Source organism: Ambystoma mexicanum, chromosome 4p (assembly GCF_040938575.1).
Source record: "Ambystoma mexicanum isolate Mex_15411 chromosome 4p, UKY_AmexF1_1, whole genome shotgun sequence".
Classification (NCBI taxonomy): Eukaryota; Metazoa; Chordata; class Amphibia; order Caudata; family Ambystomatidae; genus Ambystoma; species Ambystoma mexicanum.
The window spans coordinates 843,198,286-843,207,803 of NC_090927.1; the positions used below are offsets into that span (position 1 = coordinate 843,198,286).

General features: G+C 47.5%; 21 non-coding genes and 12 pseudogenes across 21 annotated transcripts; all 33 read right to left on the reverse strand.

Annotated features, from left to right (window-relative positions):
- Window positions 1–93: 93 nt before the first annotated feature.
- Window positions 94–212, reverse strand: LOC138455669 (5S ribosomal RNA; annotated as a pseudogene).
- Window positions 213–675: 463 nt separating this feature from the next.
- Window positions 676–794, reverse strand: LOC138455268 (5S ribosomal RNA). The gene has a single exon (XR_011261907.1). It is a non-coding gene; the product is annotated as a 5S ribosomal RNA (ribosomal RNA).
- A 106-nt stretch (window positions 795–900) lies between these two features.
- Window positions 901–1,019, reverse strand: LOC138465030 (5S ribosomal RNA). Its single transcript, XR_011267605.1, has one exon. It is a non-coding gene; the product is annotated as a 5S ribosomal RNA (ribosomal RNA).
- Window positions 1,020–1,125: 106 nt separating this feature from the next.
- Window positions 1,126–1,245, reverse strand: LOC138455555 (5S ribosomal RNA; annotated as a pseudogene).
- A 106-nt stretch (window positions 1,246–1,351) lies between these two features.
- LOC138454098 (5S ribosomal RNA) lies at window positions 1,352–1,470 on the reverse strand. Its single transcript, XR_011260791.1, has one exon. It is a non-coding gene; the product is annotated as a 5S ribosomal RNA (ribosomal RNA).
- Window positions 1,471–1,576: 106 nt separating this feature from the next.
- Window positions 1,577–1,695, reverse strand: LOC138457910 (5S ribosomal RNA). The gene has a single exon (XR_011262323.1). It is a non-coding gene; the product is annotated as a 5S ribosomal RNA (ribosomal RNA).
- A 463-nt stretch (window positions 1,696–2,158) lies between these two features.
- On the reverse strand, window positions 2,159–2,267 carry LOC138458574 (5S ribosomal RNA; annotated as a pseudogene).
- Window positions 2,268–2,373: 106 nt separating this feature from the next.
- LOC138465187 (5S ribosomal RNA) lies at window positions 2,374–2,492 on the reverse strand. Its single transcript, XR_011267762.1, has one exon. It is a non-coding gene; the product is annotated as a 5S ribosomal RNA (ribosomal RNA).
- Window positions 2,493–2,598: 106 nt separating this feature from the next.
- On the reverse strand, window positions 2,599–2,717 carry LOC138455690 (5S ribosomal RNA; annotated as a pseudogene).
- Window positions 2,718–2,824: 107 nt separating this feature from the next.
- Window positions 2,825–2,943, reverse strand: LOC138465217 (5S ribosomal RNA). The gene has a single exon (XR_011267791.1). It is a non-coding gene; the product is annotated as a 5S ribosomal RNA (ribosomal RNA).
- Window positions 2,944–3,050: 107 nt separating this feature from the next.
- On the reverse strand, window positions 3,051–3,169 carry LOC138457922 (5S ribosomal RNA). Its single transcript, XR_011262325.1, has one exon. It is a non-coding gene; the product is annotated as a 5S ribosomal RNA (ribosomal RNA).
- A 463-nt stretch (window positions 3,170–3,632) lies between these two features.
- LOC138455903 (5S ribosomal RNA) lies at window positions 3,633–3,751 on the reverse strand (annotated as a pseudogene).
- A 106-nt stretch (window positions 3,752–3,857) lies between these two features.
- Window positions 3,858–3,976, reverse strand: LOC138463487 (5S ribosomal RNA). Its single transcript, XR_011266074.1, has one exon. It is a non-coding gene; the product is annotated as a 5S ribosomal RNA (ribosomal RNA).
- A 106-nt stretch (window positions 3,977–4,082) lies between these two features.
- On the reverse strand, window positions 4,083–4,201 carry LOC138454594 (5S ribosomal RNA). The gene has a single exon (XR_011261264.1). It is a non-coding gene; the product is annotated as a 5S ribosomal RNA (ribosomal RNA).
- Window positions 4,202–4,307: 106 nt separating this feature from the next.
- On the reverse strand, window positions 4,308–4,426 carry LOC138454792 (5S ribosomal RNA). Its single transcript, XR_011261452.1, has one exon. It is a non-coding gene; the product is annotated as a 5S ribosomal RNA (ribosomal RNA).
- A 106-nt stretch (window positions 4,427–4,532) lies between these two features.
- LOC138459368 (5S ribosomal RNA) lies at window positions 4,533–4,641 on the reverse strand (annotated as a pseudogene).
- A 106-nt stretch (window positions 4,642–4,747) lies between these two features.
- On the reverse strand, window positions 4,748–4,866 carry LOC138465066 (5S ribosomal RNA). The gene has a single exon (XR_011267642.1). It is a non-coding gene; the product is annotated as a 5S ribosomal RNA (ribosomal RNA).
- Window positions 4,867–4,972: 106 nt separating this feature from the next.
- LOC138455043 (5S ribosomal RNA) lies at window positions 4,973–5,091 on the reverse strand. Its single transcript, XR_011261689.1, has one exon. It is a non-coding gene; the product is annotated as a 5S ribosomal RNA (ribosomal RNA).
- A 106-nt stretch (window positions 5,092–5,197) lies between these two features.
- Window positions 5,198–5,316, reverse strand: LOC138453908 (5S ribosomal RNA). The gene has a single exon (XR_011260609.1). It is a non-coding gene; the product is annotated as a 5S ribosomal RNA (ribosomal RNA).
- Window positions 5,317–5,422: 106 nt separating this feature from the next.
- Window positions 5,423–5,541, reverse strand: LOC138462753 (5S ribosomal RNA). The gene has a single exon (XR_011265346.1). It is a non-coding gene; the product is annotated as a 5S ribosomal RNA (ribosomal RNA).
- Window positions 5,542–5,994: 453 nt separating this feature from the next.
- LOC138456600 (5S ribosomal RNA) lies at window positions 5,995–6,113 on the reverse strand (annotated as a pseudogene).
- A 106-nt stretch (window positions 6,114–6,219) lies between these two features.
- Window positions 6,220–6,338, reverse strand: LOC138463489 (5S ribosomal RNA). The gene has a single exon (XR_011266075.1). It is a non-coding gene; the product is annotated as a 5S ribosomal RNA (ribosomal RNA).
- Window positions 6,339–6,444: 106 nt separating this feature from the next.
- Window positions 6,445–6,563, reverse strand: LOC138458088 (5S ribosomal RNA; annotated as a pseudogene).
- A 106-nt stretch (window positions 6,564–6,669) lies between these two features.
- Window positions 6,670–6,788, reverse strand: LOC138455679 (5S ribosomal RNA; annotated as a pseudogene).
- Window positions 6,789–6,894: 106 nt separating this feature from the next.
- LOC138456517 (5S ribosomal RNA) lies at window positions 6,895–7,003 on the reverse strand (annotated as a pseudogene).
- Window positions 7,004–7,109: 106 nt separating this feature from the next.
- On the reverse strand, window positions 7,110–7,228 carry LOC138455024 (5S ribosomal RNA). The gene has a single exon (XR_011261671.1). It is a non-coding gene; the product is annotated as a 5S ribosomal RNA (ribosomal RNA).
- Window positions 7,229–7,334: 106 nt separating this feature from the next.
- On the reverse strand, window positions 7,335–7,453 carry LOC138464803 (5S ribosomal RNA). The gene has a single exon (XR_011267380.1). It is a non-coding gene; the product is annotated as a 5S ribosomal RNA (ribosomal RNA).
- A 106-nt stretch (window positions 7,454–7,559) lies between these two features.
- LOC138454247 (5S ribosomal RNA) lies at window positions 7,560–7,678 on the reverse strand. The gene has a single exon (XR_011260933.1). It is a non-coding gene; the product is annotated as a 5S ribosomal RNA (ribosomal RNA).
- Window positions 7,679–7,784: 106 nt separating this feature from the next.
- On the reverse strand, window positions 7,785–7,903 carry LOC138463876 (5S ribosomal RNA). Its single transcript, XR_011266460.1, has one exon. It is a non-coding gene; the product is annotated as a 5S ribosomal RNA (ribosomal RNA).
- Window positions 7,904–8,356: 453 nt separating this feature from the next.
- Window positions 8,357–8,475, reverse strand: LOC138456582 (5S ribosomal RNA; annotated as a pseudogene).
- A 106-nt stretch (window positions 8,476–8,581) lies between these two features.
- On the reverse strand, window positions 8,582–8,700 carry LOC138461872 (5S ribosomal RNA). The gene has a single exon (XR_011264478.1). It is a non-coding gene; the product is annotated as a 5S ribosomal RNA (ribosomal RNA).
- A 106-nt stretch (window positions 8,701–8,806) lies between these two features.
- Window positions 8,807–8,925, reverse strand: LOC138457528 (5S ribosomal RNA; annotated as a pseudogene).
- A 106-nt stretch (window positions 8,926–9,031) lies between these two features.
- On the reverse strand, window positions 9,032–9,150 carry LOC138465032 (5S ribosomal RNA). The gene has a single exon (XR_011267608.1). It is a non-coding gene; the product is annotated as a 5S ribosomal RNA (ribosomal RNA).
- Window positions 9,151–9,518: the final 368 nt, after the last annotated feature.

Here is a 9,518-nt window from a genome sequence, read left to right on the forward strand (position 1 = left end):
AGTTTTGTACTTTTAAGCATCTAGTCGGCTAGACCTTGCAGTTTTGAAAGGCAATTGAGAAAGGGCTCACTTCCTGAACTTGGAGCACAAAAAAGCCTACAGCAACTGGTATTCCCAGGCGGTCTCCCATCCAGGTACTAACTAGGCCTAACACTGCTTAACTTCCAAGATCAGACGAGAACGGGTGCATTCAGTGTGGTGTGGCCGTAGGCTCTAGGAACGCTAAGAATATTACTCTTATGCATTTGCATTTAGTAAGCTAAGCCATGCAGCCACTTGCAACATGATACCACGCTCATCGCTCGATCAGGCTCGATCAGGCGAGATATATAAGACTGGTGGCCCCATTCAGGACTCCTATGTCTGGTAGGATAACTTTAATTCATCCATCCTGTGTCTGTTGCAGGGAGGTGGAGAGAACAATCAACACAATAATGGTTTTCTTTCATGCCTCTTGAAGGACTCAATATTCTCTGTACTGCATTACATGTGAAAGTCGATTTATTACCCATGAACACACTACCTGTATGCTAATTCTATGTAAAAAGGTAGCTCCAGCCCTCATGATGTTGTCCAACATTTCTGCTATAAAACAGGATACAATTATTTTGGAAACATACCAAATTTGAAAAATAATTGAGAAGTTGCGCAATTACTAATCATGGAGCACAAAAAAGCCTACAGCACCTGGTATTCCCAGGCAGTCTCCCATCCAGGTACTAACTAGGCCCGACATTGCTTAGCTTCCGAGATCAGACGAGATTGGGCGCATTCAGTGTGGTGTGGCCGTAGGCTCTGGTCCTAGTGAGTTTTGTACTTTTAAGCATCTAGTCGGCTAGACGTTGCAGTTTTGAAAGGCAATTGAGAAATGGCTCACTTCCTGAACTTGGAGTACAAAAAAGCCTACAGCACCTGGTATTCCCAGGCGGTCTCCCACCCAGGTACTAACTAGGTCCAACACTGCTTAGCTTCCGAGATCAGACGAGATCAGGCGCAGTCAGTGTGGTGTGGCCGTAGGCTCTGGGCCTAGTGAGTTTTGTACTTTTAAGCATCTAGTCAGCTAGACCTTGCAGTTTTGAAAGGCAATTGAGAAATGGCTCACTTCCTGAACTTGGAGCACAAAAAAGCCTACAGCACCTGGTATTCCCAGGCGGTCTCCCATCCAGGTACTAACTAGGCCCGACACTGCTTAGCTTCCGAGATGAGACGAGATCGGGGCGCAATCAGTGTGGTGTGGCCGTAGGCTCTGGGCCTAGTGAGTTTTGTACTTTTAAGCATCTAGTCGGCTAGACCTTGCAGTTTTGAAAGGCAATTGAGAAATGGCTCACTTCCTGAACTTGGAGCACAAAAAAGCCTACAGCACCTGGTATTCCCACGCGGTCTCCCATCCAGGTACTAACGAGGCCCGACACTGCTTAGTTTCCGAGATCAGACGAGATCGGGCGCATTCAGTGTGGTGTGGCCGTAGGCTCTGGGCCTTGTGAGTTTTGTACTTTTAAGCATCTAGTCGGCTAGACCTTGCAGTTTTGAAAGGCAATTGAGAAAGGGCTCACTTCCTGAACTTGGAGCACAAAAAAGCCTACAGCACCTGGTATTCCCAGGCGGTCTCCCATCCAGGTACTAACTAGGCCTAACACTGCTTAACTTCCGAGATCAGACGAGATCGGGTGCATTCAGTGTGGTGTGGCCGTAGGCTCTAGGAATGCTAAGAATATTACTCTTATGCATTTGCATTTAGTAAGCTAAGCCATGCAGCCACTTGCAACATGATACCACGCTCATCGCTCGATCAGGCTCGATCAGGCGAGATATATAAGACTGGTGGGCCCATTCAGGACTCCTATGTCTGGTAGGATAACTTTAATTCATCCATCCTGTGTCTGTTGCAGGGAGGTGGAGAGAACAATCAACACAATAATGGTTTTCTTTCATGCCTCTTGAAGGACTCAATATTCTCTGTACTGCATTACATGTGAAAGTCGATTAATTACCCATGAACACACTACCTGTATGCTAATTCTATGTAAAAAGGTAGCTCCAGCCCTCATGATGTTGTCCAACATTTCCGCTATAAAACAGGATACAATTATTTTGGAAACATACCAAATTTGAAAAATAATTGAGAAGTTGCGCAATTACTAATCATGGAGCACAAAAAAGCCTACAGCACCTGGTATTCCCAGGCAGTCTCCCATCCAGGTACTAACTAGGCCCGACCCTGCTTAGTTTCCGAGATCGGGCGCATTCAGTGTGGTGTGGCCGTAGGCTCTGGGCCTAGTGAGTTTTGTACTTTTAAGCATCTAGTCGGCTAGACCTTGCAGTTTTGAAAGGCAATTGAGAAATGGCTCACTTCCTGAACTTGGAGCCCAAAAATGCCTACAGAACCTGGTATTCCCAGGCGGTCTCCCATCCAGGTACTAACTAGGCCCGACACTGCTTAGCTTCCGAGATCAGACGAGATCGGGCGCAATCAGTGTGGTGTGGCCGTAGGCTCTGGGCCTAGTGAGTTTTGTACTTTTAAGCATCTAGTCAGCTAGACCTTGCAGTTTTGAAAGGCAATTGAGAAATGGCTCACTTCCTGAACTTGGAGCACAAAAAAGCCTACAGCACCTGGTATTCCCACGCAGTCTCCCATCCAGGTACTAACGAGGCCCGACCCTGCTTAGCTTCAGAGATCAGACGAGATCAGGCGCATTCAGTGTGGTGTGGCCATAGGCTCTGGGCCTTGTGAGTTTTGTACTTTTAAGCATCTAGTCGGCTAGACCTTGCATTTTTGAAAGGCAATTGAGAAATGGCTCACTTCCTGAACTTGGAGTACAAAAAAAGCCTACAGCACCTGGTATTCCCAGGCGGTCTCCCATCCAGGTACTAACTAGGCCCGACACTGCTTAGCTTCTGAGATCAGATGAGATCGGGCGCATTTAGTGTGGTGTGGCCGTAGGCTCTGGGCCTAGTGAGTTTTGTACTTTTAAGCATCTAGTCGGCTAGACCTTGCAGTTTTGAAAGGCAATTGAGAAAGGGCTCACTTCCTGAACTTGGAGCACAAAAAAAGCCTACAGCACCTGGTATTCCCAGGCGGTCTCCCATCCAGGTACTAACTAGGCCTAACACTGCTTAACTTCCGAGATCAGACGAGATCGGGTGCATTCAGTGTGGTGTGGCCGTAGGCTCTAAGAATGCTAAGAATATTACTCTTATGCATTTGCATTTAGTAAGCTAAGCCATGCAGCCACTTGCAACATGATACCACGCTCATCGCTCGATCAGGCTCGATCAGGCGAGATATATAAGACTGGTGGGCCCATTCAGGACTCCTATGTCTGGTAGGATAACTTTAATTCATCCATCCTGTGTCTGTTGCAGGGAGGTGGAGAGAACAATCAACACAATAATGGTTTTCTTTCATGCCTCTTGAAGGACTCAATATTCTCTGTACTGCATTACATGTGAAAGTCGATTTATTACCCATGAACACACTACCTGTATGCTAATTCTATGTAAAAAGGTAGCTCCAGCCCTCATGATGTTGTCCAACATTTCTGCTATAAAACAGGATACAATTATTTTGGAAACATACCAAATTTGAAAAATAATTGAGAAGTTGCGCAATTACTAATCATGGAGCACAAAAAAGCCTACAGCACCTGGTATTCCCAGGCAGTCTCCCATCCAGGTACTAACTAGGCCTGACATTGCTTAGCTTCCGAGATCAGACGAGATTGGGCGCATTCAGTGTGGTGTGGCCGTAGGCTCTGGTCCTAGTGAGTTTTGTACTTTTAAGCATCTAGTCGGCTAGACGTTGCAGTTTTGAAAGGCAATTGAGAAATGGCTCACTTCCTGAACTTGGAGTACAAAAAAGCCTACAGCACCTGGTATTCCCAGGCGGTCTCCCACCCAGGTACTAACTAGGTCCGACACTGCTTAGCTTCCGAGATCAGACGAGATCGGGCGCAGTCAGTGTGGTGTGGCCGTAGGCTCTGGGCCTAGTGAGTTTTGTACTTTTAAGCATCTAGTCAGCTAGACCTTGCAGTTTTGAAAGGCAATTGAGAAATGGCTCACTTCCTGAACTTGGAGCACAAAAAAGCCTACAGCACCTGGTATTCCCAGGAGGTCTCCCATCCAGGTACTAACTAGGCCCGACACTGCTTAGCTTCCGAGATGAGACGAGATCGGGCGCAATCAGTGTGGTGTGGCCGTAGGCTCTGGGCCTAGTGAGTTTTGTACTTTTAAGCATCTAGTCAGCTAGACCTTGCAGTTTTGAAAGGCAATTGAGAAATGGCTCACTTCCTGAACTTGGAGCACAAAAAAGCCTACAGCACCTGGTATTCCCAGGCGGTCTCCCATCCAGGTACTAACTAGGCCCGACACTGCTTAGCTTCCGAGATGAGACGAGATCGGGCGCAATCAGTGTGGTGTGGCCGTAGGCTCTGGGCCTAGTGAGTTTTGTACTTTTAAGCATCTAGTCAGCTAGACCTTGCAGTTTTGAAAGGCAATTGAGAAATGGCTCACTTCCTGAACTTGGAGCACAAAAAAGCCTACAGCACCTGGTATTCCCAGGTGGTCTCCCATCCAGGTACTAACGAGGCCCGACCCTGCTTAGCTTCTGGGATCGGGCGCATTCAGTGTGGTGTGGCCGTAGGCTCTGGGCCTAGTGAGTTTTGTACTTTTAAGCATCTAGTCGGCTAGACCTTGCAGTTTTGAAAGGCAATTGAGAAATGGCTCACTTCCTGAACTTGGAGCACAAAAAAGCCTACAGCACCTGGTATTCCCAGGCGGTCTCCCATCCAGGTACTAACTAGGCCCGACACTGCTTAGCTTCCGAGATTAGACGAGATCGGGCGCAATCAGTGTGGTGTGGCCGTAGGCTCTGGGCCTAGTGAGTTTTGTACTTTTAAGCATCTAGTCAGCTAGACCTTGCAGTTTTGAAAGGCAATTGAGAAATGGCTCACTTCCTGAACTTGGAGCACAAAGAAGCCTACAGCACCTGGTATTCCCAGGCGGTCTCCCATCCAGGTACTAACGAGGCCCGACACTGCTTAGCTTCCAAGATCAGACGAGATCGGGCGCATTCAGTGTGGTGTGGCGGTAGGCTCTGGGCCTTGTGAGTTTTGTACTTTTAAGCATCTAGTCGGCTAGACCTTGCAGTTTTGAAAGGCAATTGAGAAATGGCTCACTTCCTGAACTTGAAGCACAAAAAAGCCTACAGCACCTGGTATTCCCAGGCGGTCTCCCATCCAGGTACTAACTAGGCCCGACACTGCTTAGCTTCTGAGACCAGACGAGATCGGGCGCATTCAGTGTGGTGTGGCCGTAGGCTCTGGGCCTAGTGAGTTTTGTACTTTTAAGCATCTAGTCGGCTAGACCTTGCAGTTTTAAAAGGCAATTGAGAAAGGGCTCACTTCCTGAACTTGGAGCACAAAAAAGCCTACAGCACCTGGTATTCCCAGGTAGTCTCCCATCCAGGTACTAACTAGGCCTAACACTGCTTAACTTCCGAGATCAGACGAGATCGGGTGCATTCAGTGTGGTGTGGCCGTAGGCTCTAGGAATGCTAAGAATATTACTCTTATGCATTTGCATTTAGTAAGCTAAGCCATGCAGCCACTTGCAACATGATACCACGCTCATCGCTCGATCAGGCGAGATATATAAGACTGGTGGGCCCATTCAGGACTCCTATGTCTGGTAGGATAACTTTAATTCATCCATCCTGTGTCTGTTGCAGGGAGGTGGAGAGAACAATCAACACAATAATGGTTTTCTTTCATGCCTCTTGAAGGACTCAATATTCTCTGTACTGCATTACATGTGAAAGTCGATTTATTACCCATGAACACACTACCTGTATGCTAATTCTATGTAAAAAGGTAGCTCCAGCCCTCATGATGTTGTCCAACATTTCTGCTATAAAACAGGATACAATTATTTTGGAAACATACCAAATTTGAAAAATAATTGAGAAGTTGCGCAATTACTAATCATGGAGCACAAAAAAGCCTACAGCACCTGGTATTCCCAGGCAGTCTCCCATCCAGGTACTAACTAGGCCCGACATTGCTTAGCTTCTGAGATCAGACGAGATTGGGCGCATTCAGTGTGTTGTGGCCGTAGGCTCTGGTCCTAGTGAGTTTTGTACTTTTAAGCATCTATTCGGCTAGACGTTGCAGTTTTGAAAGGCAATTGAGAAATGGCTCACTTCCTGAACTTGGAGTACAAAAAAGCCTACAGCACCTGGTATTCCCAGGCGGTCTCCCACCCAGGTACTAACTAGGTCCGACACTGCTTAGCTTCCGAGATCAGACGAGATCGGGCGCAGTCAGTGTGGTGTGGCCGTAGGCTCTGGGCCTAGTGAGTTTTGTACTTTTAAGCATCTAGTCAGCTAGACCTTGCAGTTTTGAAAGGCAATTGAGAAATGGCTCACTTCCTGAACTTGGAGCACAAAAAAGCTTACAGCACCTGGTATTCCCAGGCGGTCTCCCATCCAGGTACTAACTAGGCCCGACACTGCTTAGCTTCCTAGATGAGAAAAGATCGGGCGCAATCAGTGTGGTGTGGCCGTAGGCTCTGGGCCTAGTGAGTTTTGTACTTTTAAGCATCTAGTCAGCTAGACCTTGCAGTTTTGAAAGGCAATTGAGAAATGGCTCACTTCCTGAACTTGGAGCACAAAAAAGCCTACAGCACCTGGTATTCCCAGGCGGTCTCCCATCCAGGTACTAACTAGGCCCGACACTGCTTAGCTTCCGAGATGAGACGAGATCGGGCGCAATCAGTGTGGTGTGGCCGGAGGCTCTGGGCCTAGTGAGTTTTGTACTTTTAAGCATCTAGTCAGCTAGACCTTGCAGTTTTGAAAGGCAATTGAGAAATGGCTCACTTCCTGAACTTGGAGCACAAAAAAGCCTACAGCACCTGGTATTCCCAGGCGGTCTCCCATCCAGGTACTAACGAGGCCCGACCCTGCTTAGCTTCCGAGATCGGGCGCATTCAGTGTGGTGTGGCCGTAGGCTCTGGGCCTAGTGAGTTTTGTACTTTTAAGCATCTAGTCGGCTAGACCTTGCAGTTTTGAAAGGCAATTGAGAAATGGCTCACTTCCTGAACTTGGAGCACAAAAAAGCCTACAGCACCTGGTATTCCCAGGCGGTCTCCCATCCAGGTACTAACTAGGCCCGACACTGCTTAGCTTCTGAGATTAGACGAGATCGGGCGCAATCAGTGTGGTGTGGCCGTAGGCTCTGGGCCTAGTGAGTTTTGTACTTTTAAGCATCTAGTCAGCTAGACCTTGCAGTTTTGAAAGGCAATTGAGAAATGGCTCACTTCCTGAACTTGGAGCACAAAAAAGCCTACAGCACCTGGTATTCCCAGGCGGTCTCCCATCCAGGTACTAACGAGGCCCGACACTGCTTAGCTTCCAAGATCAGACGAGATCGGGCGCATTCAGTGTGGTGTGGCCGTAGGCTCTGGGCCTTGTGAGTTTTGTACTTTTAAGCATCTAGTCGGCTAGACCTTGCAGTTTTGAAAGGCAATTGAGAAATGGCTCACTTCCTGAACTTGGAGCACAAAAAAGCCTACAGCACCTGGTATTCCCAGGCGGTCTCCCATCCAGGTACTAACTAGGCCCGACATTGCTTAGCTTCTGAGATCAGACGAGATCTGGCGCATTCAGTGTGGTGTGGCCGTAGGCTCTGGGCCTAGTGAGTTTTGTACTTTTAAGCATCTAGTCGGCTAGACCTTGCAGTTTTAAAAGGCAATTGAGAAAGGGCTCACTTCCTGAACTTGGAGCACAAAAAAGCCTACAGCACCTGGTATTCCCAGGCGGTCTCCCATCCAGGTACTAACTAGGCCTGACACTGCTTAACTTCCGAGATCAGATCAGATCGGGTGCATTCAGTGTGGTGTGGCCGTAGGCTCTAGGAATGCTAAGAATATTACTCTTATGCATTTGCATTTAGTAAGCTAAGCCATGCAGCCACTTGCAACATGATACCACGCTCATCGCTCGATCAGGCGAGATATATAAGACTGGTGGGCCCATTCAGGACTCCTATGTCTGGTAGGATAACTTAAATTCATCCATCCTGTGTCTGTTGCAGGGAGGTGGAGAGAACAATCAACACAATAATGGTTTTCTTTCATGCCTCTTGAAGGACTCAATATTCTCTGTACTGCATTACATGTGAAAGTCGATTTATTACCCATGAACACACTACCTGTATGCTAATTCTATGTAAAAAGGTAGCTCCAGCCCTCATGATGTTGTCCAACATTTCCGCTATAAAACGGGATACAATTATTTTGGAAACATACCAAATTTGAAAAACAATTGAGAAGTTGCGCAATTACTAATCATGGAGCACAAAATAGCCTACAGCACCTGGTATTGCCAGGCGGTATCCCATCCAGGTACTAACTAGGCCTGACATTGCTTAGCTTCCGAGATCAGACGAGATTGGGCGCATTCAGTGTGGTGTGGCCGTAGGCTCTGGTCCTAGTGAGTTTTGTACTTTTAAGCATCTAGTCGGCTAGACCTTGCAGTTTTGAAAGGCAATTGAGAAATGGCTCACTTCCTGAACTTGGAGCACAAAATAGCCTACAGCACCTGGTATTCCCAGGCGGTCTCCCACCCAGGTACTAACTAGGCCCGACACTGCTTAGCTTCCGAGATCAGACGAGATCGGGCGCAGTCAGTGTGGTGTGGCCGTAGGCTCTAGGCCTAGTGAGTTTTGTACTTTTAAGCATCTAGTCAGCTAGACCTTGCAGTTTTGAAAGGCAATTGAGAAATGGCTCACTTCCTGAACTTGGAGCACAAAAAAGCCTACAGCACCTGGTATTCCTAGGCGGTCTCCCATCCAGGTACTAACGAGGCACGACACTGCTTAGCTTCTGAGATCAAACGAGATAGGGCGCATTCAGTGTGGTGTGGCCGTAGGCTCTGGGCCTAGTGAGTTTTGTACTTTTAAGCATGTAGTCGGCTAGACCTTGCAGTTTTGAAAGGCAATTGAGAAAGGGCTCACTTCCTGAACTTTGAGCACAAAAAAGCCTACAGCACCTGGTATTCCCAGGCAGTCTCCCATCCAGGTACTAACTAGGCCTGACACTGCTTAACTTCCGAGATCAGACGAGATCGGGTGCATTCAGTGTGGTGTGGCCATAGGCTCTAGGAATGCTAAGAATATTACTCTTATGCATTTGCATTTAGTAAGCTAAGCCATGCAGCCACTTGCAACATGATACCACGCTCATCGCTCGATCAGGCGAGATATATAAGACTGGTGGGCCCATTCAGGACTCCTATGTCTGGTAGGATAACTTTAATTCATCCATCCTGTGTCTGTTGCAGGGAGGTGGAGAGAACAATCAACACAATAATGGTTTTCTTTCATGCCTCTTGAAGGACTCAATATTCTCTGTACTGCATTACATGTGAAAGTCGATTTATTACCCATGAACACACTACCTGTATGCTAATTCTATGTAAAAAGGTAGCTCCAGCCCTCATGATGTTGTCCAACATTTCCGCTATA